Consider the following 27,168-nt stretch of genomic DNA (forward strand, 5'->3'; position numbering starts at 1 on the left):
AATATTATTTCACTTCATACTTTAGATGAATTCCAGGATCCTTGCATGCAGTGTGCCCTTAATAAGTAGTTGCTGAATGAATGAACAAAGTATTGGGCTGAATCACGTTATTGTATATATTCACAAAGTAATAGATCAAATCATATTTTTAGTACAGCCAGTCATGAATTGATTCTTAAAATAAACCCATGGTGATCATTTTATAAAAGGGAAGACAATTTTTTTAATTTGGTAAGAACACTTATACTTTAATGTATGTTTTTTAACCTTTCATTTTGAAATAATGTTATAATAAATTACAAAAGCTACAAAAATGATTCAAAGAGCTCCGTTACCATCTTCTGAGGGTAAGTTGCAGATGCGATGCCCCTTTACCACTTCATATTTCAGTTTGTCCTTCCTAAAAACAAGAACACTCTACTACATACCTTGAGTACAACATCAGGAAAATAACAATGATCCAATTTAATCCATTGAATCCACAGAATCCACTGATTGTGCCACAAAAGTCATTTATAGGTTTTGGATCCCATTCAAGATCACATGCTGCATTTAGTTGTCTCATCTCTTTAGCATCCTTCAATCTGAAACAATCTTTACTATCATAGTCTTGACATTTTTAAAGAATACAGGCCAGTTACTTGATTTTTCTTTCAATTTGCATTTGTCTGATGTTTTATCCTGACTTACATATTTATGCATAAGAAGTGACACTACATTCTCAGCATATCATATCAGGATGCAGCACAAGGCTGATTTGTCCCATCACTGGTTTTCATTTATGTAAAATTTTACCAGTTGATTAAGATGATATCTCCCAAGTATTACAGTTGCATGTTAATAAGTATGCTGTACTTATTAATAATTAATGATGTATTAATGAACATTTTGAGAGATATACTTTGAGACTATGTAAATATCCTGTTCCTCATCAAATTTTACCCACCAATTTTAGCATTTATTGATGATTCTGGCCTGAATCAATTATTAAGATGGTGGTTGCCAAATGGTGGTTTTCTAATTCTATCTTTTCTTCTTCATTTATTAGTCGCATTCTACTATAGAGTTCCCTTCTCTGTTTCTATCAGCATGGACTCATGGACTCTTATTTTACTCAAAGGGTTAAATTTGTCATTAACTATTTTACTCCTTAAATTGTTCAAGATTTGGCCAACAGGAACCCCTTCAAGCTGACTTCTGTATTCTTTTGACATGTCTCCATAATTCTTTAAGTATTTTCTCATTTCCTTGCACAACAAATTATTCTAGTTTCATCCACTATACCAAGGAACCGTGGTTCCTTTCAGTGGAGGATGGTATTAAGAAACCAAGGTCTGAGTGTTAGGTGTGTTCATTGCTACTGGGGTGCCATTGCTTTTAGGCCTTCTCAGTCGACAAACCTAGGAAATATATCACCATATACACACACATATACACTTATATTTTTCTGTCTATCTATCTATAATCTCTTTGGATCCAAAATCATTTTACACCTTCATCTCCAACTTCAAGCCACATAACTAGAGCTCTTGCCTTTCTATATTGGTAATTCCCTTCTCCAGCAGTGAGATGACTGGCTCTAATTTTCTTAATGTATTTACTTCTTTGCTCAATTCCCTAGCACGTAAACCAATCTCTTGGCCATGTCAGCAAAAAATGTGTCCTGTCTCTATTACATACATATATATAAAATACCCCCACATATATACACATACATATGAAATCAGATATTTTATGTATAAGAAACCATACTACATAGATATACCAGGAATCCCATGTAATACACAAAATGTATCAATATGAAAATACATATCTAATTCCTATAAATATCTGATTTCACATATATGTTTTTTTAAAGAGAAGTACACAGTAAGGCTTTCTTCTGATGAGCCTGGAGCCTGCTGTTCATACTTCCACAGTGTTATTCCTTCATCCTGTACTTGGCCCTCAAGGAGCTGCTAGCCTCAGAAATGCAGAGCTCCCACTGGGTGTGGTGGCTCAAGTCTGTAATCCCAGCACTTTGGGTGGCCAAGGCGGGTGGATCACCTGAGGTCAGGAATTTGAGACCAGCTTGGCCAACATGGTGAAACCCCATCTCTACTGAAAACACACAAAAAATTAGCTGGCAGGCACCTGTAATCCCAGCTACTTGGGAGGCTGAGGCAGGAGATTCGCTTGAACCTGGGAGGCGGAGGTTGCAGTGAGCCAAGATTGCACCACCACACTCCAGCCTGGGCAACAAGAGCGAAACTACGTCTAAAAAAAAAAAAAAAAAAAAAAAAAAAAAAGCAGAGCTCCTCAAAGTGGAACTTTCCCTAGTCACTACCTTTCGCTCTATGCACAGTCTATTCTTTAACTGTGACAAACGGCCACAGCCAGCTCCACAACCGGCTTGAGCCAAGTATTGAGCCTGAGGAAGGAAAGATTTTATATTTCAGCTTTAATAAACAACTGGGACATCTGTTACAATTCTATTTTCCTCACTAGGCTGGGTATGGCTTCTCTTGGTTGCAGGTTTCCCCCCACCCCCCGCCTTTCTATAGCTCCTCTTGTGTACTAAGCCTACCATAACACACATCTGCTTGTGTGTTATCCCATTCGACGCGAAGGCTTCAGGGCAGAGACTGCTTCCTTTATTATCCATTTCTAATGTTAGAAGAGGGTCTAACACAGAGCAGGTGCTATTTGTCTATTGAAGGAAAGAATGAATACATCCATTAATCAATGTAGAATGGCGGGAAAAGATAGAATTTGGGAAGGAGACTTCACTCTTTAACTTCTGGACCCATGTGAATGAGGAGTCCAGGTCATCCATCATTAAAGGCATTTAGGTATTTTATTTCAAGTATTTTTCCCCTTTTCTGGTGACATACTACAATTCAGGACTAAATCTCAAATTTATTCTTGATATTGATAGCATTGATATTGCACACAAATCCCATGGTTACCGTCCAGCACTAATGATCTTGTCCTATTTCCACCTGCAGCTTCCTGAATCTAAGTACACATCGCATTTCAAAACTCCCACATTAAAGAAAGGCATCAGTTCAAGTTACTTTCTCATTTTCTGTCTTCGACTTTTTTCTGCTTCCCCCAAGATTATCTGAGAGTTAATTTTCTCGAAAGTTCTTTTGTAGTGTTCCAGATAGGAATCATCCTGTAATACTCCAAATGCAGCGTGTGGTGTGCATGTTGAATACATAAAAATGACGAGGTTAGGAACAATATCGCTGACGATCGTGGTGTCCCGTTTTAATTTAGAGGGCGCCAGCAACACGTCAGTGAGGGAGACTCAGAAGCCGCCGGGCACCTCACCCCCGGCCGGGAATCCCTAAGAGAACCTTGACGCCGCTGAAGTTTCCGGACTGGGCCAGTTTGGAATTGACGAAAGCAGCCTCCGCCCGGTCGAGCCAGTCTCTCGGTTTTCTCGGCGGCTTCTTGAGGATGAGGAATTTCTAGGTTTTCTCCTCCTCGGGCAAATTACGGCCTGCGCCTTCCGCGGCTCTGGGAACAGGTGAGCCGTGCGGCGGCGCCCTCGGGACGCGCTCAGGTGCCGGTCCCCGCCCGCCGGCCCCTCCCTGCAGGACGCGGTCCGGGCCCAGGTGCCGGGGCCCAGGTGCCGGCGCCCAGGTGCACCGGGCACGGGGCTGCAGCTCCGCTCGGCATCCGACAGCGGGCGCCGCTGCAGCAGCTCGCGGGCCGCGGAGCTGAACGGCTTCGCGAGTTGGGGCAGCTCCTCGCGCTCGGCCCTGCTCGGCGGCGAGAGCTCCGCCTGGGCGCCGCGTTCCTACAGCCGCCGGAGCCGCCAGGCGCCGAGGGAACGGACAGACCTCCGCGCACCCTTGCCGACCCGGGCGGGCAGAGGCGGGCAAGCGGCGAACGCCTGGGAGCGCGAAGAGCCAGGCCAGCCCGGAGCGCGCCGGGGACACCCCGTGCGCCCCGCGTCCTGGCACCATGCGACCCGCCGCGCCTCCTCGCGGGCCCAGGGCTTCGCTCTCCGCTCGCTGAGCCCCTGCGCTCGCCACCACGGAAACTCGGAAGAGGAGGCGAGGCTGTGGGGAGCGGCGCGGAGACGGCCGCTCTTCGCCCCCAAGAGGCTGCCGATCCCCGGTTTCCTGGGCTTCTCCAGCTTTATCATGAACCTGGCGCAAGGTTGGCTTTAGGAGAAATTCCGGAGCCAGAGGGAGAGTCAAGGCAATTCTTTGGTTGCTAAGGTAATTGTAGTTGTGACAAAAAATGGGCAAGAAACAAATGGGGGAAAAACATGGTTTAAAACAGTATCCTCCCTTCCCACCCCATTGATATGTGTTGATTTCATCTCCTGGGTGTGGGTGCTTGTCCATTTCAGATGCGTGACAGGTGCCCGTGTGTGTGTGTCTGCAGTTTGGGACTGTGGAAGCACGAGCTTACATAAGTGGTTAGGCAAGCTGGCGTGTGGACTTGTGTGGGATGGGTGCAGGTCTGCATATAAATCATGTTCCTGGGTTTCTGGGTGTGAAGCGCACACCGACGGGGACGAGAGCGCAGAGGATGGCGCTTTTAGGTACTTCCAGTCTTCCGATGTTGTGATCGCAGGTAGGGCAGCTTTGCCTCTAATCAGGCGTTCATTAACTTTTTCTCTGAACAAGCTCGCCCATTTGTGGTTTCGAAGAAAAGAAAGCGAGTCTCCGCGGTGAGGTGTGGAGGGCAGGGGCGGGTGGGGAGGTTTGTTGTTTGGGAACTGCGCTAGCAAACGAAGCGGTGGCTATTCGCTTGGAGAGGATGACAAATGAACTGGTTGCGTGAGGAGTGAAGAGACCGTGTTTACAGTCACCAGCAGGCTGCGTAAAAAAGTGGCCCAGTGAGACAGGGAAAGTGACCCAGAAAATTTAATTTTGTTCAGAATGAAAGCTGCTGTATTTCATTTTTTTTTCTTAATTTGACGGAGTAGGAACGTTATTTTCCTTCTCTCTCGTTGAGACCAGTGGCATTTCTATGTTACAAACTGAAGATATTTGGGGTCTCGTCGGCTTGGAATTATCAATGCTTGGGAGGTGAGTTCTGATCAATACCTTTAGCAACCCCAAAGAAAAACGCAAAAATAATCAAGATTAGGTAAAACTTCCACTGGACTTTCTCTCCAGAGAGGGTGAGAGATGGAAGAACTGGGCTTGTAAGTATCAAAATGGAGTTAGAGAATGAGCTACAAGTTTGTGTGTGTATGGTCTGTCAAAAAGTGTAAGACTGAAAGGAAACTGTTAGGTTTAGTTAAATGTGTTGACAACACGACTCTTACATATCAATTTTCATAGGCAAATAGGTAATTACATAGAGTGGGAACTGGGACTATGGTGGGAAACTTTCTGTAAGATGCATATTCTTTATTCTTAATTTATTACTTTTTCAATGGGTGGGACTATTCTGTGAAGGAAAGTAGAGGGCTGAGGGACATTTGGTGAGACTCTTGGGAGAGAAACCTTTGCAAGCCAAATCTTGCATGCTATAGATGATAAGTTCTAAGTTCTTTGATACTGTACCACTGTTAAGCTAAATTGTCCTGTAAATATGATCTCATGCACCATAAACTATATATATGTAGAGAGAGTCTATTCCCAATAACTCATCCTTTCCTGAAAGAGTCTGCAAGTTCTATAAATGTCAGCTGTTGGGAGGTATTGTGATGAAGGAGAGAGGCCACCAGTGTTTCCTTTTATATATTTATTCTGGCAGATCTTAACTTTACTTCTGATTTTCTTTAAGGAATTTCAGTTAACATTCACTGAATTTATATTGCTGAGAGTTTCAGTAAAACAAGACTAGATTTTCTTTGAAGCAATGAATTCATCTTATCAAGTGAAACGTTATGATGATGCTTTTGTGGCAGAAATGTTTATTTAAATGAATCCATTTTAATTATTTATTTATTTTTGACTTGCAGAATAAGATCTGCAACATAGATGTTTTTGAAGTAACTAGACGTTTCTTGAGAAAGAAAAATAAATTTAGGGTTACTGTGGACAATTTGCCAGTAATTTTGGATGTCTCATTGTCTACAGGGACATAATTTTATGTGAAAGTAGAATCATTCCATTTCTTATGTCTCTCATCTTCTCCCATGCATTTTATCCCCTGAACTCCTAAGACTTTGCCAGGAATTGCTGAACATTCTGTTTTGTGCCAGGGGTTAAATATCAGGGGATGGAATAAGGAGTTGTGTGTCACATAAACATTTTTCAAAAGGATGCTCCCAGAGATCTCAATACTGGGATTAATTTTTCCTTTAGCTTCCAGTTAGCTTGTCTTAATTCATATTGCTCTGAACCTAGGAATGCATTTAACCTCTTCATTTTCAGTTTCCAGCTGGAAGGAATATATTTACCAAATTTCATCTTCTTTGTAACATATGGCATGATATAAATAATTACTATACACACACTACCCTGCTGTAAGGAAAGAAATAGAATTACAAAATAAACTTTCGTGTTGAGTGATATGGATATAATATTTCAAAAAACAATTTTAACTTTTCCCCTGATTCCAAAAGTAATATTTAGCTATTGAAACAGTTCAGGAAAATACAAAGAAAAAAATAAAGGTTATCCATAATCTGCTATGGAGAGGGAGCCACTATTAACATATCTTTAACTGTATATTCTTCCAAATATTATTCTAGTCAATTATTTCTACCCAGTCCCCCTCCCCCACAAATTTTTATAAATATAAAATATAGCTTGGAAATATAACTTGGAAATGTGTTAAAGGCTTGGGAAATTACTGCTTGTTTACAGAATGATTTTGATCAGATATTAGTTTTTACTGGTGGTCCTTATTTTCAAAGAGAGTAGGTTCTTTCTTTTTCTGCTCTTTGAAAACCAGTGTTTGCAATTTGGGCTGGTAATGCTTGGGGCTTCCTTTTGGATTTAGGGATTAAAGCATCAGAAAAGAAGTAGAAAGGTCATTGGCCATTGTGGGTGGGAGACCTGAGTTCTGGTTGCAGTTACTCCACCAACTTCTCCTGTGGCCTCTGGGCCTCTGTTTCCCTAAAGGGCAAAAGGTACTTTTAGATTTAACTAATTAAGCTAATGACGTATTTGTTGCTTTGACATGAGAATGATCTTTGAAGAGGGCTTATTCAAACACAGAAACACCTGGGGGTCATCCCCAGAGTCTGATTGATTCTGTCTGAGATGGGGCCCGAGAATGTACGTATCTAACAAGTCCCTGGATGATGCTGACTCTGCTGGTTTGGTGACAGTGAAAACTAGAGGGTAAGTGTACTAGGGTTCTCTTAGAGGGACAGAACTAATAGGATATATATATGTACATATATATCATATATACATATATGCTATATATATGTACATATATAGCATATATACGTATATGCTATATATGTACATATATAGCATATATATGTATATATCATATATACGTATATGCTATATATGTACATATATAGCATATATATGTATATATCATATATACGTATATGCTATATATGTACATATATATCATATATACATCTATGTTATATGTATGCTATACATATATACATATATGTATATATGTGTATATATATCATATATCTATAAAGAGGAGTTTATTAAGTATTAACTTACATGGTCCCAAGGTCCCACAATAGGCTGTCTGTAAGCTGAGGAGCAAGGAGAGCCAGTCCGAGTCTCAAAACTAAAGAAATTGGAGTCAGATGTTTGAGGGCAGGAAGCATCCAGTATGGGAGAAAGATGTAGGCTGGGTGGCTAGGCTCATCTCTCCTTTTCACGTTTTTCTGCCTCCTTTATATTCCCTGGAAGCTGATTAGGTTGTGCCCACCAGATTAAGGGTGGATCTGCCTTCCACAGCCCACTGACACAAATGTTTAATCTCTTTTGGGCAACACCCACACAGACACACCCAGGATCAATACTCTGTATCCCTCAATGTAATCAAGGTGACACTCAGTATTAACCATCAAAAGCCCACCCCTTGTCAACTTGAACCCATACACATCTCCTGAGATCATACATAATCTTCAAATACAGACAATGATGAGGTCAAAATTGTGCATAACATAATACAACTATCCTTCGTACAACCAGAAATGCACCAATCCCCAATGCAAATACTATTACATAAAGTTAACAATACTTACATGCTGATGTGAAGTCAGTAAATCTTATGTCACATGATAAAGGAAAAGGAAATGAAGATATTTTCTTAGTATGAGTGTATACATACACAAACGTGTTTTTAACAAAAGAAGGAGGAAATACTCTTGACAATTACAGTCTGTTTCTGCAGCTGGTCACATGGTCGTAGCTGGTATTGATGACTACCTTCTTCTACCCATTCAGTATTCCTTTTGCCTACAGCAAGCACCTCAGCAGGTCCTTTTCCCTGGTGGAGTGACCCAAACCTTATTCCTGAAAGGTCTGGACCATTTGTAGTCCCGCCTGGATTGGGCTGTTGTAGTTTCCTGTTGACCTTAATCACAGGGCATGGTAATACTGAGAGATGCCCTAATGGATTTCCTGTGTTCCATATGTAGTCTTCCTTACCTCTGCTGTGGAGTAGTAGACTGATCTCCTCTTGATAGTCCGGGTCAATCATGCCAGCCAACACAGTAATTTTCTTCTTAGCCTGTTGACTTAAAGGTAGGAGGATCCCAAACTGTCCAGGTGGCAATCTTAACTTCCAGTTTAATGGAATCGTTGTGTTTCCTGGTGGCAGTGTTCCTCCCTCTGGAACTAAGACCTCTAGGCCAGCAGAAGGTAATGTCATGGGAACAGGAAGCAAAAATTTTGCCAGTGGATCAGTAGGGGTGATGGTGAGTGGTGCCACTTCCACTTCTGCCCCTTGATTCCTGGACCTGTGAATCCTGGCTATAGGAGAAACAGTACCATATATTGGATGCTGATTCAGAGCATATACGGCCCTCTGGAGAACTCTGCCCCTGCCCTGCAAAGTATTGTCACCTAGTTGGCATTGTAATTGTGACTTCAAAAGGCCATTCCACCATTCTATCAATATAACTGCTTCAGGATGATGGGTAGCATGGTAAGACCAGTGAATTCCATGAGCATGAGCCCACTGCCACACTTCTTTGGCCATAAAGTGAGTGCCTTAGTCAGAGACAATGCTGCATGGAATACCACGATGGTGGATAAGGCATTCCGTGAGTCCACAGATGGTAGTCTTGGCAGAAGCATTGTGTGCAGGATAGGCAAACACATATCCGGAGTAAATGTCTGTTCCAGTGAGGACAAACCTCTGCCCTTTCCATGATAGAAGAGGTCCAATATAATCAACCTGCCACCAGGTAGCTGGCTGATCACCCTGAGGGATGGTGCCATATCGAGGGGTCAGTGTTGGTCTCTGCTGCTGGCAATTTGGGCACTCAGCAGTGATCATAGCCAGGTCAGCCTTGGTGAGTGGAAGTCCGTGTTGCTGAGCCCATGCATAACCTCCATCCCTGCCACCATGGCCACTTTGTTCATGGGCCCATTGGGTGGTGACGGGGTGGCTGGGGAAAGAGGCTGAGTGGTGTCCACAGAACAGGTCATCCTATTCACCTGATTATTAAACTCCTCCTCTGCTGAGGTCACCTGTTGGTGAGCACTTACATGGGATACAAATAGGTTCACAGTTTTTGACCGCTCAGAAAGGTCCATCCACATACCTTTTCCCCAAATTTCTTTGTCACCAGTTTTCCAATCATGCTTCTTCCAAGTCCTTGACCATCCAGCCAAGCCATTGGCTACAGCCCATGAATTGGTGTATAATCGCGTATTGGGCCATTTCTCCTTCCATGCAAAATGCCCAACCAGGTGCACTGCTTGAAGTTCTGCCCACTGGGAAGATTTCCCTTCACCTCTGTCCTTCAGGGATGTCCTAGAAAGGGGCTGTAGTGCTGCAGCTGTCCGCTTTTGGGTGGTGCCTGCATATCATGCAGAACCATCTGTGAACAGGCCCTAGTCTTCTGTTTCTCTGTCAACTGATCATAGGGAACTCCCCATTAGGCCATGGGTGCAGGCTGGGGGAAAGAAGGCAGGGTGGCAGCAGTGGAGACCATGGGCATTTGAGCCACTTCCTCATGTAACTTACTTGTGTCTTCAGGACTTGCCTGAGCCAGATCACGTATATACCACTTCCATTTGATGATGGGATGCTGCTGAGCACAACCCACTTTATGGCTAGATGGATCAGAAAGCACCTAGTTCATGATAGAAAGTTCAGGTTGCGTGGTGACTTGATGACCCACAGTCAAACGTTCAGTTTCCATCAAAGCCCAGTAATAGGCCAAGAGCTGTCTCTCAAAAGGACAGTAGTTATCTGCAGAAGATGGCAGGGCCTTGCTGCAAAGTCCTAGAGGACTCCACTGTGATTCACCTATGGGGGCCTGCCAAAGGTTCCAGACAGCATCCCTATCTGCCACCGACAACTCAAGCACCATTGGATCTGCTGGATCGTATGTCCCAAGTGGCAGAGCAGCTTGCACAGCAGCCTGGACCTGTTGCAGAACCTTCTTCTGTTCTGGACCCTACTCAAAACTGGCAGCCTTTCAGGTCACTCAATAAATGGGCCGGAGTAACACACCCAAATGAGGAATGTGTTGCCTCCAAAATCCGAATAGGCCCATTAAGCGTTGTGCCTCTTTCTTGGTTGTAGGAGAGGCCAAATGCAGCAACTTATCCTTCACCTTAGAAGGAATATCTCAACAGGCCCACACCACTGGACCCCTAGAAATTTTACTGGGGTAGAAGGTCCCTGAATTTTAGTTGGATTTATTTCTTATCCTCTGGCTTGCAAATGTCTCACCAATAAGTCCAGTGTGTTTGCCACTTCTTGTTCTCTGGATCCAATCGCATAACGTCAATGTAATGGACCAGAGTGATATCTTGTGGAGGCAAAAAGCGATCAAGGTCTTTCTGAATGAGATTATGACACAAAGCCAGAGAGTTGATATGCCCCTGAGGTAGGACAGTAAAGGTATATTGCTGGCAATTTGCTTCTAGTGGGCAAATTGCTTCTAGTGGGCCTTATAGACAGGAATGGAGAAAAAGGCATTTGCCAAGTCAATGGCTGCATACCAAGTACCAGGAGATGTGTTAATTTGCTCAAGCAATGAAACCACATCTGGTACAGCAGCTGCAATTGGAGTCATCACTTGGTTAAGCTTATGATAATCCACTATGATTCTCCAAGATGCATCTGTCTTCTGCACAGGCCAAATGGGAGCGTTAAATGGGAATGTGGTGGGAATCACCACCCCTGCGTCTTTCAAGTCCCTGTTGGTGGCACTAATCTCCGCAGTCCCTCCAGGTACATGATACTGTTTTTGATTTACTATTTTTCTAGGTAGAGTCATCTCTAATGGCTTCCACTTGGGCTTTTCCCCCATAATAGCCGTCACCCTACTAGTCAGCCAATGTGGGGGTTCTGCCAGCTGCTAAGTATGTCTGTGCCAATTATGCATTCTGGCACTGGGGAAATGACCACAGGTTAAGTCCAGGGACCCACTGGACACATTGTAAGCTGGACCTGAGCTAAAACTCCATTAATTATCTGACTTCCATAAGCCCCTAGCTTAACTGGAGGACCACAATGATGTTTTGGGTTCCCTGGAATCAATATCAGCTCAGAGCCAGTGTCCAGTAGTCCCTGAAATGTCTGATCATTTTCTTTTCCCCAATGCAGTTACCCTGGTAAAAGGCCAGAGGTCTCCTTGGGGAAGGATGAGAGAAAGATCTACTGCATAAATTTTCGGTCATGTAATGGGGTCCTTCCTTAAGGGGACCCAGCCTCCCCTTTGTCCAAAGGGTTCTGGGTCTGTAAACTGGCTCAAGTCTGGAAATTGATTGAGGAGCTGTGATTCTCTGTTTTTATAATTCGAATTAGTCTTTTGTCCATTCAACCTAGAAGTTTTCTGTTTCTGTAATTGAAGTAGGAATGCAGTAGGCTTCCTATCAATTTCACTTTTAGTAACACCATGATTAATTAGCCAATGCCAGAGCTCTACATGAGTCAGACTATTCTGATTGCCACTTTGCCTCCGCTGTCCATTATGGTAGCTATGCTCACCTTGCCTTTGACGGTTGAGTGCTGCCACTTGTCCCCTGCCACCTGGCCCCTGCCACCTCTGGATCCAATTATTCCCATTTTGTAGTTGAGTGACGGTGGTTCCCATCATTAGATCTGACATACAGAGAATGGCAATTACAGGGCTCTTCAAAGATGCAGGTGCTGCCCTCTCAAGTCTATTTTGCAAGGCATTGGTCAAGGGTATATCTTCTGGACCCTCCCAGCTGGGACGAGTAGGTCTAAAGGGACTAATCCACTCCACCACCCCAATCTCCCTAAGCCTTTGGATTCCTTCCTCTACATTAAGCCAAGGGAGATCAGGCATTTCCAGCTCACTCACAGTGGGCCGCCTTTAAGAGCTTGTGTCTATTTTTCCACAATTTCGGCTCTTTCTCTAGGTGATAAGACTCTCACTTAGTGTAATCTTAGCAGATTTGAGGCTCAGTATCTGCTTCTGAAGCTGGGAGACAGAATCCCTGAGTTCATCATTTTCTTTCATCACTTTGTCCATTGAACTTAGGAGCAGCCAACCAGCTTCACTGTGTTCCTTGGCTCTCCACATATGGTCAAATGTACTATGTACAGAGTTGCTAAACTCCTTGCCTCTCATGAGCGGTGAATCAGGAGTGTCAAAGGCATTTATTTTGCATAACTCTCTAAACAGTTTCTGCCAAGGACTATCAGTGTTTTCTATACTATCAGAAGTAGAGTCCTTAGCATTTTTGAGTCTAATCATATTAAGCAGCCAACTCCAGAAACCCCAAAACCAACGAAAGAACTCCATTTTTAATATTCTATTCGTCTAGAGCCACTCCTGGTACCAAAATCTGTATTAGTCAGGGTTCTCTTAGAGGGATATAACTAATAAGATATATATGTCTTAGGGAGTTTATTAAGTATTAACTTACACAATCACAAGGTCCCACAATAGGCTATCTGTAAGCTGAGGAGCAAGGAGAGCCAGTCCAAGTCCCAAAACTGAAGAACTTGGGCTCAGATGTTTGAGGGCAGGAAGTATCTAGCATGGGAGAAAGATGTAGGCTGGGAGGCTAGGCTCGTCTCTCCTTTTCATGTTTTTCTGCCTGCTTTATATTCGCTGGAAGCTGATTAGATTGTGCCCACCAGATTAAGGGTGGATCTGCCTTCCCCAGCCCACTGACTCACATATTTAATCTCTTTTGGGCAACACCCACACAGACACACCCAGGATCAATACTCTGTATCCCTCAGTGCAATCAAGTTGACACTCAGTATTAACCATCACAGTAAGCTCCTTACAGGCCAAAATGCCCGTTTGACTTTTCACAGGCTTTCACAGTAAGCTCCTTACAGGCCAAAAAGCCTGTTTGACTTTTCTTTGCATCCATCCATCCAGTGCCCCAAAATATACCTGCCAATAGGTGTTCAGTAAGCATTGGTTGAATCAATGTTAGTTTTCTCTTATGGAGGAATATCTTTCTGGAGTAGTCAAGACAAAAGAATGATCATCCAGAATTTGGAAACATTAAGCCTGTAATAAGAGTTATAATCATTTATGGACCACACTACTTCAAACTGCAAAGAAAGCAAAAATCCTTATAAGTGGGCAATTAAATTGAACATTAAACCTAATGAATTACATTAAATAACAGCTAGGAATACCTGCTTGAGATGTTACAAACCACAAAGCCTACCAAATACTTCACCGTTATCTCTCTCAGGTCTGGAAGAGGCAATTTATTTTCTACCACGTACACATATTTCAAAAAATGGAAGTTTCACTATTAATTACCCCAATTACCAAGGCAGCAGATAAAGCAAGCAATCTCCCTGCTCCCCTCTCCTCATCCTCCGCACCAAGAAAAAAGCTTATTAGAACTCTACCACCATTCTATAAGATAGGTCCCAATTTTATGAATGAAGAAATGTAAAACTTTAGAGAAAGAAATTAACCTGCATAAATCCGCAAAGTGAAGTAGCAGCATCAGAAGTAAGATCCAGGCCTCCTGATACCAAAGGGTGTTGTTCTTTACCACTTCCCTCTGGTGATATTGAATATGTATATTTGATAGCTAGGAGATTCTAGCTGGCTGAAGTACCCCAGTTAGAACTTTTGATTATCCTTATGTGGCTACCTTTTATATAGAAAATATATCTTTTCCTTTTACATGGTGTTAGTAACATAGGGTGGTACCAAGAACCACCATTTTTATGTGTGGTAACTTCAAAAAAAGTGTAAATATTTGGATATGAACAAAATAGAACCTCATTCATTAATAGCTCAGGCTATGCAAATGAATTGTCTTAGAGGCTAACTGTCTTGGCATTTCACAGTAATTTGGTTAAACTATCAAAGAGAAAGCCACCTTTAAATCTGTCCATGGTAGAGTTCACTCATTCACTAGTATCTGCTTGACCCAAGAACCTATTTTCTTGCACACATGGAAGCATGCATTCTACAAAGCCAGCTGAGGTGAGGTCCCCTGCATGAATGAGAGCTGGTGGTGGCAGTCCCTTGGAAATACCCCAGGCACCTGTGTTGCTCTCATGAAGACCTGGCTAGTCTGGAGCTCAGACAGAGAACTGCTATTATTTGTTCTTAAAGGAGCACAACAGGCATTTTAAAATCCTGTTAATTGTGTTTCTGAACCTTAGTTTTCTCATCTGTGAAAGAATAATTTAAAAAATACTCTTTGAGTATGTGTGACCATGAGAATGCAGGACCCTGTATGAAGTATGGGGCATAGAAAGCACAGACACTTAAGAAGATGGGACTCTCACAGCACAGTTCCTGTTTTCTAATAATTTTTAGAGTGAGTCTGTTGAGAAATAAGTATTTCAGGATAATGGTTCCTCTTTATTTTCTGTTCCTGGGGCCTTGCTGTGTTAGTCAAGCATTTGAGGGGCTCCCAAGTCTCTGAGAATCCTGCTCCATAGTTCTCACATTGGGATTTGAGGAGGCTTGTAGAAAGCAAGTGGCCCACACATCTAAGTGGGAGAAGGCAGCGTGGGCAAGATCTTTGTGGTAGCCAAAGATGCCTCTGTTTCCTGGAGGCGAAAGGCCATTAATCACCAGCAGGAAGAGAAGTGAAAAAGGAGACTGCTGCTGCATTGATAGGGCTTATGCCAGACACACAGAGCAAGCCCATGTTTTATTTTTTCTCCGCATCCTTGGGATTTCTTACAGTGCTTGGCACATAGTAGGAATTTGGTAAATGTTTGCTGAGTTATTGAGTTGCAGAGTGACAGCTGTGGGTGGAGGAGGAAGGATGGGCTAGTATTGGTAGGAATTCATGGACTAGTGTGGGTGCATGGATTGGTATGAGTGTGGATGCAAGGTGCACGTGGTTATAGCCCTCATTCTTATTGCTTGCTTGATTTTGCCTGGCAAGATCCACTTCATATCCATGATATAGTGAGACTGTCATCCTAGTTTCTAGTTTTACATTATTGTTTGTCTATTCCATTGGGCTTTGGTCTGTTTGGCTTTTTTGTTTTGTTTTATAATTTATGTTTGTGATTTTATCTCCACCTCTAGCACAAGACCAATACACATAGTAAATGCTTGATAAAAATTGGTTGCCTAAACAAAAACTTTCTCAGCCTACAAAACTATGGGTCCGTCATATGATTGTGGGCTGATCTTACAAAATAACAATCAGCATTTGTTAAGCTTTTTGCAAATCAAAGTCCTTTAAGAGATGTTAGGTGCTATTATGCCCATTTTATAGATGAGGAAACTGAGTGGAAATGAGGTTCAGTCATTTGCCCTAAGTCAGATAGTCATTGAGGAACCAAGATTTAAACTCAGATCTTTTCTGACCCCAAAGTCCTTGTGCTGTTTTATATAGCACAAGGTGGGGAATAAACAGAGACCCTACCCTTGAGATCATTTCAGTTGTATTGGAGAGATGATAGGAATAAATAGAAAATTAGCAATAAAAGATGTTAAATGATAGTTTAGGAAAAAATGCAGGGGATTTTGTAAGTCAGATTTGGTAGCAAATAGATGATGAAGACAGTAAATACATTATAGTTTAGTTCAGAGACAGAGCGTTTTATCATCAGATCTGGAAGAGACAGGCTTTGGGAAATAGGAATAAATTTTAAAGGTGCAAAAAGGGATAATGGCAAAGTTTTCAGATGAAAGATGTTAATAATACAGTCATGTGTCACTTAATGACCAGGATACATTTGGAGAAATGTGTCATTAGGTGATTTTGTTGTTGTGTGAACACCCTAGAGTGTACTTACACAACCTAGATGATATAGCCTACTGTACACCTAGGCCGTATGGTATAGTGCTCCTGGGCTACAAACTGTGCAGCATGTTACTGTACTGAATACTGTAGGCAATTGTAGCGCAGTGGTATTTTGTACTTAAATATATCTAAACATGGAAAAGATACAGTGACAATATGGTGTTATAATCTCATGGGACCCCCTTCATATATGTGGTCCATCACTGTAATTGGTTATTAAAACAATTGTTTGATTTCAGAGTAAGGGCTAATATAAACTCCTCATAGTTAAAGCCATCTCAGACCACTCTAGCTAAAATAATAACTCCTGCCCCTTCTCATTGTTCTTCATTGTCTTACTTGCCCTAATTTTGATCACAGCTTTATCACCATGACATTGCATTATATGTACTTATATATTGTCTGTCTCCCTCTGCTAGAATATACATTCCATAAAAGCAGGGACTCTTTTATTTCCTGTTGTAGATTCAGCATCTGTCACAGATTCTGATTCATACTAATTGTTTAAGAACTATTTGTGAAATGAAGGAAGGAAGAAAATGCATTTTAAAAATGAGTTGCAAACTCACTCAATAGACCAGTTAGGTAAAGGAAATGAGGGAAGCAAGTGAGGTTTCTTCCACAATAGTAACAAGTTGTAATTTTTACAAATCAAAAGCATATTTTGTTTGTACATTACACAGATAGAAAGTTTTTACTCCCAGAAATACATTTATATCTATTTTTCTTGAAATATGGGTTCATCTGACTCATTGTCAAGAGAGACCTGGATACCAAATAACATTTCCTTTTCTCTAAAAGCAAAACAGCCATCCATGTGTGATGACGAATGGCACATGGCCTTGGACCTCAGGGTTGGGGCTGCATTAGGGACAGGTGGAGAATGTGTTTAAGCGAGAAGTATGTGCTGCTCAGAAAGCCCTGTTGTTGCCAAATTTTAATTCATTTAAAAATTATTAACCAATTTCAATTAGAAAAATATTATGTATATCTACACTGCCCAATCCAAGAGAAACACCTTTTGAGCTGGCTGTATTTTATGGTGTGACCTCTCTAGAAAAAAAAAGATTACTTTAAATAACATATCCAATATATTTTCTCCTTAAACTTCTATGGAAGTGCTACAGTGTTTAGATTCCAAACCAAGCAGGAAGATGCCATTATATTCTTTTGCTGACCATACATCCTAATACAAAGACTGATTCAGCAGCTGGTCAAAATAGAAAGGACGCATTCCCAAAGAATAAATGTATTGATTACATTTTAGACTCTTTTTTTTTTTTTTTTTTCAATTTAGGGGAAGGCACTTTCATTTTTAGGATAGCGGGTAGTTTAGGGCTTGGCTGTTGGTTTCTGCCAATAGCCAGGGGTATGTGACAGGAGACAAAGTAGCTGAACTCTCTTGATCTGCATTCTTCCCAGTTGCAGAATAGGGCTGAGAAATTGTGATTGCTTTGAGGTGGTTACTGAAAGAGAGTGTATACCTGGAAACAATCTCTGGTTTAGTCAACTATTAATGGGGTTGTGGGGGCAGGATGTTCCGTACCCCAGGTCACAGCTGGCCTGGGGTCTCTGCTGCTGCTCCCCATTCCTTGTCCTGCTGGTCCATGTCAGACAGTGCATCTATCTTCCTACCAAGGACCCATTTCCAGATAATGATTAATTGGATATGGCTCCTGTGTTCAAGAAACTTAAAATTCTGAAGAAGGAAAACAAATGGAGAGACGGAATGTGGTAAGCAAGGCCTATATATGGAAAGTTAGGGAGAGATGACTTCCTGCTGAGAGATTTCACTGAAGAGGCTAAGTAGATGAATTGGACCTTGGAGGACCTAGAGGTCTGGGGCCTGCAGAAATGGGGCCAGGGGACAGAGATGGCAAGAATGTACTTGGGGCATTTCAATGTAAACAAAAGTATACAGGTGATCAAATGCAAGGAATGTGCAAAGAATATTTAATACCCCCCATACAGAGAGTGAGGTCCTTAAAAACCTTTCTGGCAGGAGGAGTCCGTGTTGATGAACTTAAAACTTTAGTGAAAACAAGGATAGGGGAAATCTAAGTTTAAGCAAAACTGTTCAGTAAGTATTTGTCATATTTACTGAAATTAAAATGAGAAAACAAAAGTAGATTATGAGTGACATTTTACTCACCTTATGTTGGTAAGAGCAGTGTGCCACAGTGAATTTCCAGTTACTTCTTGCTGTTTTGCAGGCTGTCACCCGCCCTTATAGTGAAATGCTTACAGGTAGTTTTGCTTTATTATAGTTAGTGTACAGTTCTCATGCACAAGGGCACTCCTCCATGCCAGGCTCACTATACAAATGTTCAATGCCTTTCAGTCAGAGAGGCTGAATGCTGACTCCTGGGTCTCCCTGTGGCTAAAGGGTAAAGTGGATAGATACATCTTGGGATAAACTTTATTTAACTTAGTTGGCATGACTGATTAGGAAGTCCTCAGATACCTCACCCCCATGCATAGGGGATTTAGTGTAATGCCGAAGCATATGCTGCCAATTCCAGGTTTTCATTTTTTGGTTTCCTTTAGCTTTCAAAAGCTTCTTTGCAAAAACCACTTCCCCTGCCTGCCATCTGCCTTAAAACCCCCCTCCCCCACTTAAAAAAAAATCTGTTTCTAATCCCAAGAGTCTTTTTTTTGTTGCTGTTTTCGGGACACGGTCTCACTCTGTTGCCCAGGCTGGATTGCAGTGGTGTGGTCTTGGCTCACTGCAGCCTTGACCTCCCAGACTCAAGTGATCCTCCCACCTCAGCCTCCCAAGTAGTTGGGACTACAGGCGTGTGCCACCACTCTGAGCTAATTTTGTATTTATTGTAGAGACAGGGTTTCATCACATTGCCTAGACTGGTGTGAGATTCTTATATTTTCTAATTATTCTTAAAATGACCAATTGACTATCAAAAATGTATTTGGAAATAGGTATAAGTTGAACTTTGCTTATTGGGAATTCTTGGTTGGGGGAGTTTTCTGTAGTTGAGATTACCATGTTGTTGGGTATATGAAGATGAACAGTGATGGATAAAACTACAAGTGCAAGTTGAGGCCAGTGTGTGGAGGAACTTGAATGCCATATAATAGTGATGGGGATTTAGTCTTCTCTCTGATGCAGACTAAACAAAAAAATACCAATACCCCAACTGAACTGAAGCAAAATCCAAGTATCTCAAGCAGAAATAAATTTATCTGACCACATAATCTGAGAATTCAGGCTTAGCTGGATCCAGGGACTTAAATGACATGTTCAGCACTCTTACTCGGCACCTTGTCTTCTTGACTTCCTCCTTCTATGGCACGAGAGGAAAAAGAAGATGGTCACTAATATTTCTACCCTCACATCTTTTCAACAGTCACCTCACGGGGGAGGAATCTTCTTTCTTCCAGAGTCCTTATCTCAGTCTCAGGGAAGGACTTTGGTCCTGATTAGTCACATGTCTACGATGGTACGATCTGTGTGTCCAATAATGAGGCATACTCTGGCCAGGACAGTTCACAGTGGTAACAGACACAACCTCTGGCTCCTTCATCATCCCTGCAATTATAACCCTGCCATGATGTCACTTTTTGCATCACTGTACGTGAGAGGGCTGCAATGCCACCTTGAGAACCCAATATGCTGCATCCTTCCTCCAGATCTGCATTTATTTGCACTATTCTTTTTCAAACATACAGTTCTACTGAAGTATAACATATTTACAGAAAAGTATTCAAATCATTGTTCAATAAATTTTCAAACAGTAAACACATCCATGTTATCTCTCTGAGATCAAGAAAGAGAATATTACCATTCTTCCAGAAACCACCTCATGGGCCCTCCCAGTAAGTACATATTTCTTTTTTTCCCATTGGTAACCACTAAGCTGATTTCCTTTCTCTCTCTCTCTTTTTTTTTTTTTTTTTTTTAAAGAGGTGAGGTCTCACTATGTTGCCCAGGATGGCCAGGATCTCCTAGGCTCAAGCAGTCCTCCCACTTCAGCCTCTCAAGTAGCTACCACTAACCTGATTTCTAACACTGTAGCTTTCTCTTTTTTGAAACAAATGAAATAAATATGAAATCATACATATATGCCCGTACTCTTTCTTTCTAGATCCTTATGCACAACATTGTTTGTGAAATTCATCTATGTTGCAATGTGTAGCAGTAGACTATTTTTATTACTATATAGTATTCTACTTTGTTATATTCCACAAACTATTCATCTACTGTTGAGGGACATTTGGGATATTTCTAGGTTAGACATATTATGAATAGTGCTGCTATGAATATTTTTGTATGTGTTTTGTGACACACATATGAATGTGTTTCTGTTTGATATACACACCTAAGACTGGATTGCTGGGTCATGGGATGTGCATATGTTCAGCTTTATTCGATCCCTACAAAGAGTTTTCTTAAGTGGCTGTACCAATTTATATTCCTATCATCAGTTCATGAGTGTTTCAGTTTCTTTATATCATTGGCAAGACTTGAGATTGTTAAATGTTTGAATTTTAGCCATTCTGGTGGGTACGTAGTGGTGTCTTATTATGGCTTCAGTTTGCATTTTTCTGGTGACTGATGATGATGTGCCTTTTTAATTTTTTTTGCCACTTTTATTTGTCTTTTGCAGTGCCTATTCAAGCTTATTGCCTATTTTTAAATTAGATTTTTAATCTTTTTCTTGTTGAGTTGTAGAAGTCTTCTTTTAAAAACAAATTTTTTATACAAATACTTTTGCCTGTCATATGTATTTAAAATATCTTTTCCCAGCTCTAGTGGTTTGCCTTTTACTCTCTTTTGATGAATTGGGGATCTCACTTTGAATATAATCTAATTTATCAGTCTCTTTCTTTATGGTTATTGTTTCCTGTGCCTACTTAAGAAATTGTTGCCTACCCTAAGGTTATGAAGCTACTCTGTTTTAATTTATAGAAGCTCTGTTTTTGTGTTTTTTTTTTTTGCCTTTTAGCCTTTTATCTTTAGGTCGTAAAAATCTACCTGTGGTTGATTGTTGTTTGTGGTGTGAGAAAGGCATCCATATTTATTTTGTTTTACTTATGGATATCCAATAAACCCAGCACCACTTATTGAAAAATCTCTCCATTTCTACTACTCTGAAATGTCACCTGTGTTATCAGTCACATTTGTGGTCTGTCTCTGTTTTCTAGTCCATTCCGTTTTTCTATTTCTCTAATATAATATTGATAACGCACTGTCTTAATTACGTGAGCTTTATAGGAGGTCTTGATATTCAGTAGTGTGCACCCTCTAGTTTGTTCTTATTTAAGAATAACTTCTAAAGAACAAAGCTGGAGGCATCACACTACCTGACTTCAAACTATACTACAAAGTGACAATCACCAAAACAGTATGGTATTGGTACAAAAAACAGACACATAGACCAATGGAACAGAATAGAGATCTCAGAAATAAGACTGCACATCTACAACCATCTCATTTTCCACAAACATAACAAAAACAAGCAATGGGGAAAGGATTCCAGATTTAATAAATGGTGCTGGGAGTCATGGCTAGCTATATGCAGCAAATTGAAACTGGACTTCTTCCTTACACCTTATCCAAAGATTAACTCAAGATGGATTAAAGATGTAAGGTAAAACCAAAAACTATAAAAACCCTAGAAGAAAATCTAGGCAATACCATTCAGGACATAGGCACAGGCAATGATTTCATGATGAAAACATCAAAAGCAATTGCAACAAAAGCAAAAATTGAGAAATGGGATATAATTAAACTAAAGAGCTTCTGCACAGCAAAAGAAACTATAATCAGAGCAAACAGGCAGCCTACAGAATGGGAGAGAAGTTTTGCAACCTATCCATCTGACAAAGGTCTAATATCCAGAGTCTACAAGGAACTTAAACAAATTTACGAGCAAAAACAACCCAATTAAAAAGTGGGCAAAGGACATAAACAGACACTTCTCAAAAGAAGACATTTATGTGGCCAACAAACATGAAAAAAAAAAAGATTAACATCACTGATCATTAGAGAAATGCAAATCGAAACCACAGTGAGATACCATCTCACACCAGTCAGAATGGTGATTATTAAAAATTCAAGAAACAACATGCTGGCGAGGCTGCGGAGAGATAAAAATGCTTTTACATTGTTGTTGGGAGTGTAAATTGGGTCAACCATTGTGGAAGACAGTGTGGTGATTCCTCAAAGACCTAGAGGCAGAAATACCATTTGACCCAGCAATCCCATTACAGGGTATCAACCTAAAGGAATATAAATCATTCTGTGATAAAGATACATGCATGTGTATGTTCATTGCAGCACTTTTCATGATAGCAAATATATGGAATCAAACCAAATACCCATCAATAATAGACTGGATAAAGAAAATATGGTAATATACACCATAGACTACTATGCAGCCATAAAAAGGAACGAGATCATGTCCTTTGCAGGGTCGTGGATGGAGCTGAAATCCATTATCCCCAGCAAACTAACGCAGGAGCAGAAAACCAAACACTGCATGTTCTCACTCATAAGTGGGAACCAAACAATGAGAACCTGTAGACAGAGGGAGGGGAAAAACACCTGAGGCCTGTTGGGGATGGGGGGATGGGGAGAGGGAGAGCATCAGGAAAAATAGGTAATACATGCTGGGCTTAATACTTAGGCAATGGCTTGATAGGTGCAGCAAACCATCATGGCACATGTTTACCTATGTAACCTGCACATCCTGCACATGTACCCCAGAACTTAATATATAATTAAAAAGAATAGCTTCATTATTTCTAATCATTTGCACTACTGTATAAATTTTAAAATCATCTTCTGATGGGATTTTGATTGGGATTGCATTAAATCTCTAGCCTAAATTGGGAGTAAATTAATGTTTTTACAGTGTTGGCTATTTTAATCCATTAATATGGAATATCCCTTCCTTTATTTAGATCTGTCTCTTACTTCTGTCAGCATTTTTGTATCCCTTTATATTGTAAAATTATTGCACATCTTTTAAATATATATTCCTAGTATTTGAAATTATTTGATGCTATTATAAATGATACCTTTAAAAATATATCATTTTCTGATTGTTGCTGATATACAAAAAATACAATTGAGTTTTATATAATGACCTTGTATTCATTGACTTTGCTAAATTCACTGAACCCTAACAGTTCTGTGTATTAGGTTGGTGCAAAAGTAATTGCGTTCATAAATTATGAATTTCCACGTACACAGTTAAATTACTGGTGAAAGAGTTATTACTTTTTCCTTTCCAATTATCACGACTTGTGTTTGTTTTTCTTGCCTGTTGTATAGGCTAAGACCTCAAATATAATGGCGAATAGAAGTGGTGATAGTGAGCATTCTTGTCTCATTTCCAATCTCAGTGGGAACGTTTTCCATGTTTTACTATTAAATATTATTAAATATTTCTGTAAGTGTTTTACAAATACCGTTTATCAGATCAAGCAAGCCCCCTTACATTTAAAATTGGCTGAGAGTATTTTCATGAAGAGGTGTGGAATGCGATTGAATGCCTCAAGGCCATAATTACACAGAATAGCGGGCTCACCTCTGTACTTCCTTTTTCTCTTGGATCATGATCCCATGTGTCCTCATTGCCTTGGGAGCTCTTCTTTTTATACGGTATCTACCTTTCTAGATTTTCTTGGGGGTTGGACTGTTACAAGTTAGATCATCATTGTAGGAATTGGTACTGTAAATTCAAATTGTACTATTTTTGTCTGCCGTCTACATGGTATGAGTAAAACTGTAAAACCCCCGAGAACCTATTCAATTATTATTTCTTTGGTCTATGTTGCTTGTGGCTCGTAAACTTTATGAAAAGATTTTCTTTTGTTAAATTTTGCTATCTTAAGAGGAAAAGTCTACCATTGCTGCTACAAATCGAGGCATTATGGAGTCATTGAAAGGGTGCACCTTATATTACATCTAAATGCCTTGTTTTACATATAAACATACTGATTTTACCTGTTCTTTTTTAAAAAAGAAAGAAAACAATGAAATCCCAAGGAATAAAACTGACATTCTTTAAAAAAGAAAAAGCCAATAGGAGTGCTTTTCTTCTTAGGTCCCCTGGGAACATGTCATCCTCTTCATCTCTTAGTCATCCACTTCTTGTGTATAAAAATTGGCAACGCTTCTCTGTCACTCCCACTTCTTCTCTAGCAGTGATACAATCTTTCATGCGAAATAAGAGAATAATAAAATGTTATTTCTGCAGTCCCAATAGTCAGTAGTATTAGAAACTATAATCTTGGAACCCATACTTAACAAAATATAAGTCCTCTCATGTGAGAAGAGAGGGAAGACCCAAGCTCTAAATGCTGACTCATTGCTAACCAGCAGGGCGACATTAGAACGCAACTTGACCTTCCCAGGTCTTAGTGCCATCCTCTGAAAACCAAAGGCTTGGACTTGTTCAAGGGACAGAAAAAATTATAATGTAAAGGGCTAAGTAGTAAATATTTTGAGTTCTGTGGGCCATACAGTCCCTGTTACAACAACTCTGCTGTTGTGGCATAAAAGTGATCATAGACAATAAGTAAACAAATGGGCATTTATTTATAAAAGTGTATTTATGGACACAAACTCAAATTTCATACAGTTTTCATGTGTCATAAAATACTGTTCTTTCAACTTTTTTTCAAGCATCTAAAAATGTAAAAACAATTCTCAGCAAACAGATCATATAAAAACAGGCAACAGGCTTAGGTTTGTCCCATGGGCCCAAGTTTACCAATCTTTGAGTCGGTTAATTGTCAAGGGCTGTTCCAGAGCTCTGTGTTAGGCATTCATATGCTAGCCTTTTAAAAAATATTTTTTTTGTCCTATGAACATTATTCAAAAGGGTCTATTTTTTTTCTTTTAGACCAATTATGAATAAGAAAAATACAATATGTTGTTTTTACCTTTATTCCTTCATCAGTGCTTGTTCTTTCTTTTTAGAGATCAAAGTTTCTGACCTGTATAATTTTCCTCTGCCTGAAGAACTTCTTTTTGCATTTCTTGCATAGCAGGTTTGCTGGTGATAAATTTCCTCAGTTTTTGCTTGTCTGTGAAAGTCTTTATTTTTTCTCCACTTTTGAAGGATAATTGCACTAGATGTAGAATTCTAAGTGGGCGTTTTTTTTTTTTTCCCCTTCAACATTTTAAGTATTTCACTCCACACTCTTGCTTGCATGGATTCTGTAATTCTTATCCTTGTTCTTCTATAGGTAAGGATCTGGCTTCTTTTAAGATTTCCTCTTTGTCTTTGGTTTTCTGCGGTTTGAATATGATATACCTAGGTGTAGTTTTTCTTTTTTGGGGTGTTTGTCCTGATTGGTGTTTTCTGACTTTTCTGGATCTGTGGTTTATTATATGCCATTAATTTTGGAAAGTTCTCAGTCATTATTCCTTCCAATATTTCTTCTCCTTTCTTTCTTCTCTTCTTGGGATTCTGATTACATTTATGTTACAGCTTTTGATATTGTTCTAGAGTTCCTGAATATTCTGCTCTGGTTTTTTTTTCCTCTCTTATTTCTCTCTCTCTTTTTAGTTTGGAAATTCATGACTGACTTTCAAGTTCATGGAGTCTTTTAAAAAAAATTTAAAATTTTTAATTTTTGTAGATACATAGTAGGTGTGTATACTTATGGGGTACATGAGATGTTTTGATACAGGTATGCAATGCATAATAATCACATCATGGAAAATGGGGTCTCCATCCCCTCAAGCATTTCTCCTTTGTGTTACAATCCAATTACACTCTTTTAGTTGTTTTAAAATGTACAATTAAGTTGTTGTTATTGACATTAGTCACCCTCTTGTGCTATCAAATGGTAGGTCTCACTCTTCTTGGCCATCTGAGTCTGCTGATGAGCCCATGGAAAGCCTTCTTCATTTGCTACAGTGTTTTTGATTTTTAGCATTTCCTTTTCAAAGGAGTTTTTAAAAAGTGTTTCCGTCTTTCTGGTTTCATTACCATTTGCTTTCTCCATTAGAATCCTTAACATTTTTCATCATAGTTATTTTAAATTTCCTATCTGTTAATGACACAGATAATTCCAACATCCGTGACATATCTGAGTCTGATTCTGATGATTGCTTGTCTCTTCAGAATGTGTTTTTCTTGCCTTTCAGCATGCCTTGTAATTTTTTGTTGAAAGCCAGACATGATGTGTTGGGTCATAGAAACTGAGGCAGGTAGGCACTTAGTGTGAGGTTTTACTTAATCTGGCTAGGAGCTGGGTTGTGTTTAGTGTTTGCTGAGCTGTAGGTGCTAGAGGCTTCAAATCCCCCCCAAAGGGTCCTTGTTTTTATCTCCTCTCTTGACTTTAGGTTTCCCTAACTACTCTTCCTTAGGGACGCTGTGTCTTGGAAGTCTTTTATCTATAATCCACTGTTACACCTGAGCCCGGTTGGTGTGGTGGTAGGGTGTATGTGAGCAGTAATGTTATATTAACCATCTAATTAAGAGCAAGGATGGAAGAACTTCCCTTTGGTAAATGGTAATGTTACAGGAAAGGGGTTCCAATCCAGACCCCAAGAGAGGGTTCTTGGATCTCACGCAAGAAATAATTTGGGGCAAGTCTATAGAGTAAACGGAAAGCAAGTTTATTAAGAAAGTAGAGGAATTAAAGAATGGCTACTCCATAGATAGAGCAGCCCTGAGGGCTTCTGGTTGCCCATTTTTATGGCTATTTCTTGATTATATGCTAAACAAGGGGTGGATTATTCTTGACTCCCCTTTTTAGACCATATAGGGTAACTTCCTGATGTTGCCATGGCATTTATAAGCTGTCATGGCGCTGGTGGGAGTGTAGCAGTGAGGACAACCAGAGGTCACTCTCATCACCATCTTGGTTTTGGTGGGTTTCAGCT

At 40.4% G+C, this 27,168-nt stretch overlaps 1 protein-coding gene across 16 annotated transcripts in view; it reads left to right on the forward strand.

Moving 5' to 3' along the window:
- The first annotated feature begins 3,320 nt into the window (after positions 1-3,320).
- Positions 3,321-27,168, forward strand: part of RGS6 (regulator of G protein signaling 6) — a 636,900-nt gene continuing 613,052 nt past the window's right edge. For 6 of the 16 annotated variants that reach the window (XM_054448761.2, XM_054448767.2, XM_054448773.2 and 3 more), the window contains exon 1: positions 4,247-4,575. The gene's annotated coding sequence lies outside the window, so the exon portion shown is untranslated. Of the gene's footprint in view, positions 3,515-3,708; positions 4,215-4,246; positions 4,576-4,735; positions 5,034-27,168 lie in introns of those variants that run through there. The other 10 variants (XM_054448762.2, XM_054448768.2, XM_054448772.2 and 7 more) reach the window with 3 other exon arrangements.

This window comes from Pongo pygmaeus, chromosome 15 (assembly GCF_028885625.2).
Source record: "Pongo pygmaeus isolate AG05252 chromosome 15, NHGRI_mPonPyg2-v2.0_pri, whole genome shotgun sequence".
Taxonomy (NCBI): Eukaryota; Metazoa; Chordata; class Mammalia; order Primates; family Hominidae; genus Pongo; species Pongo pygmaeus.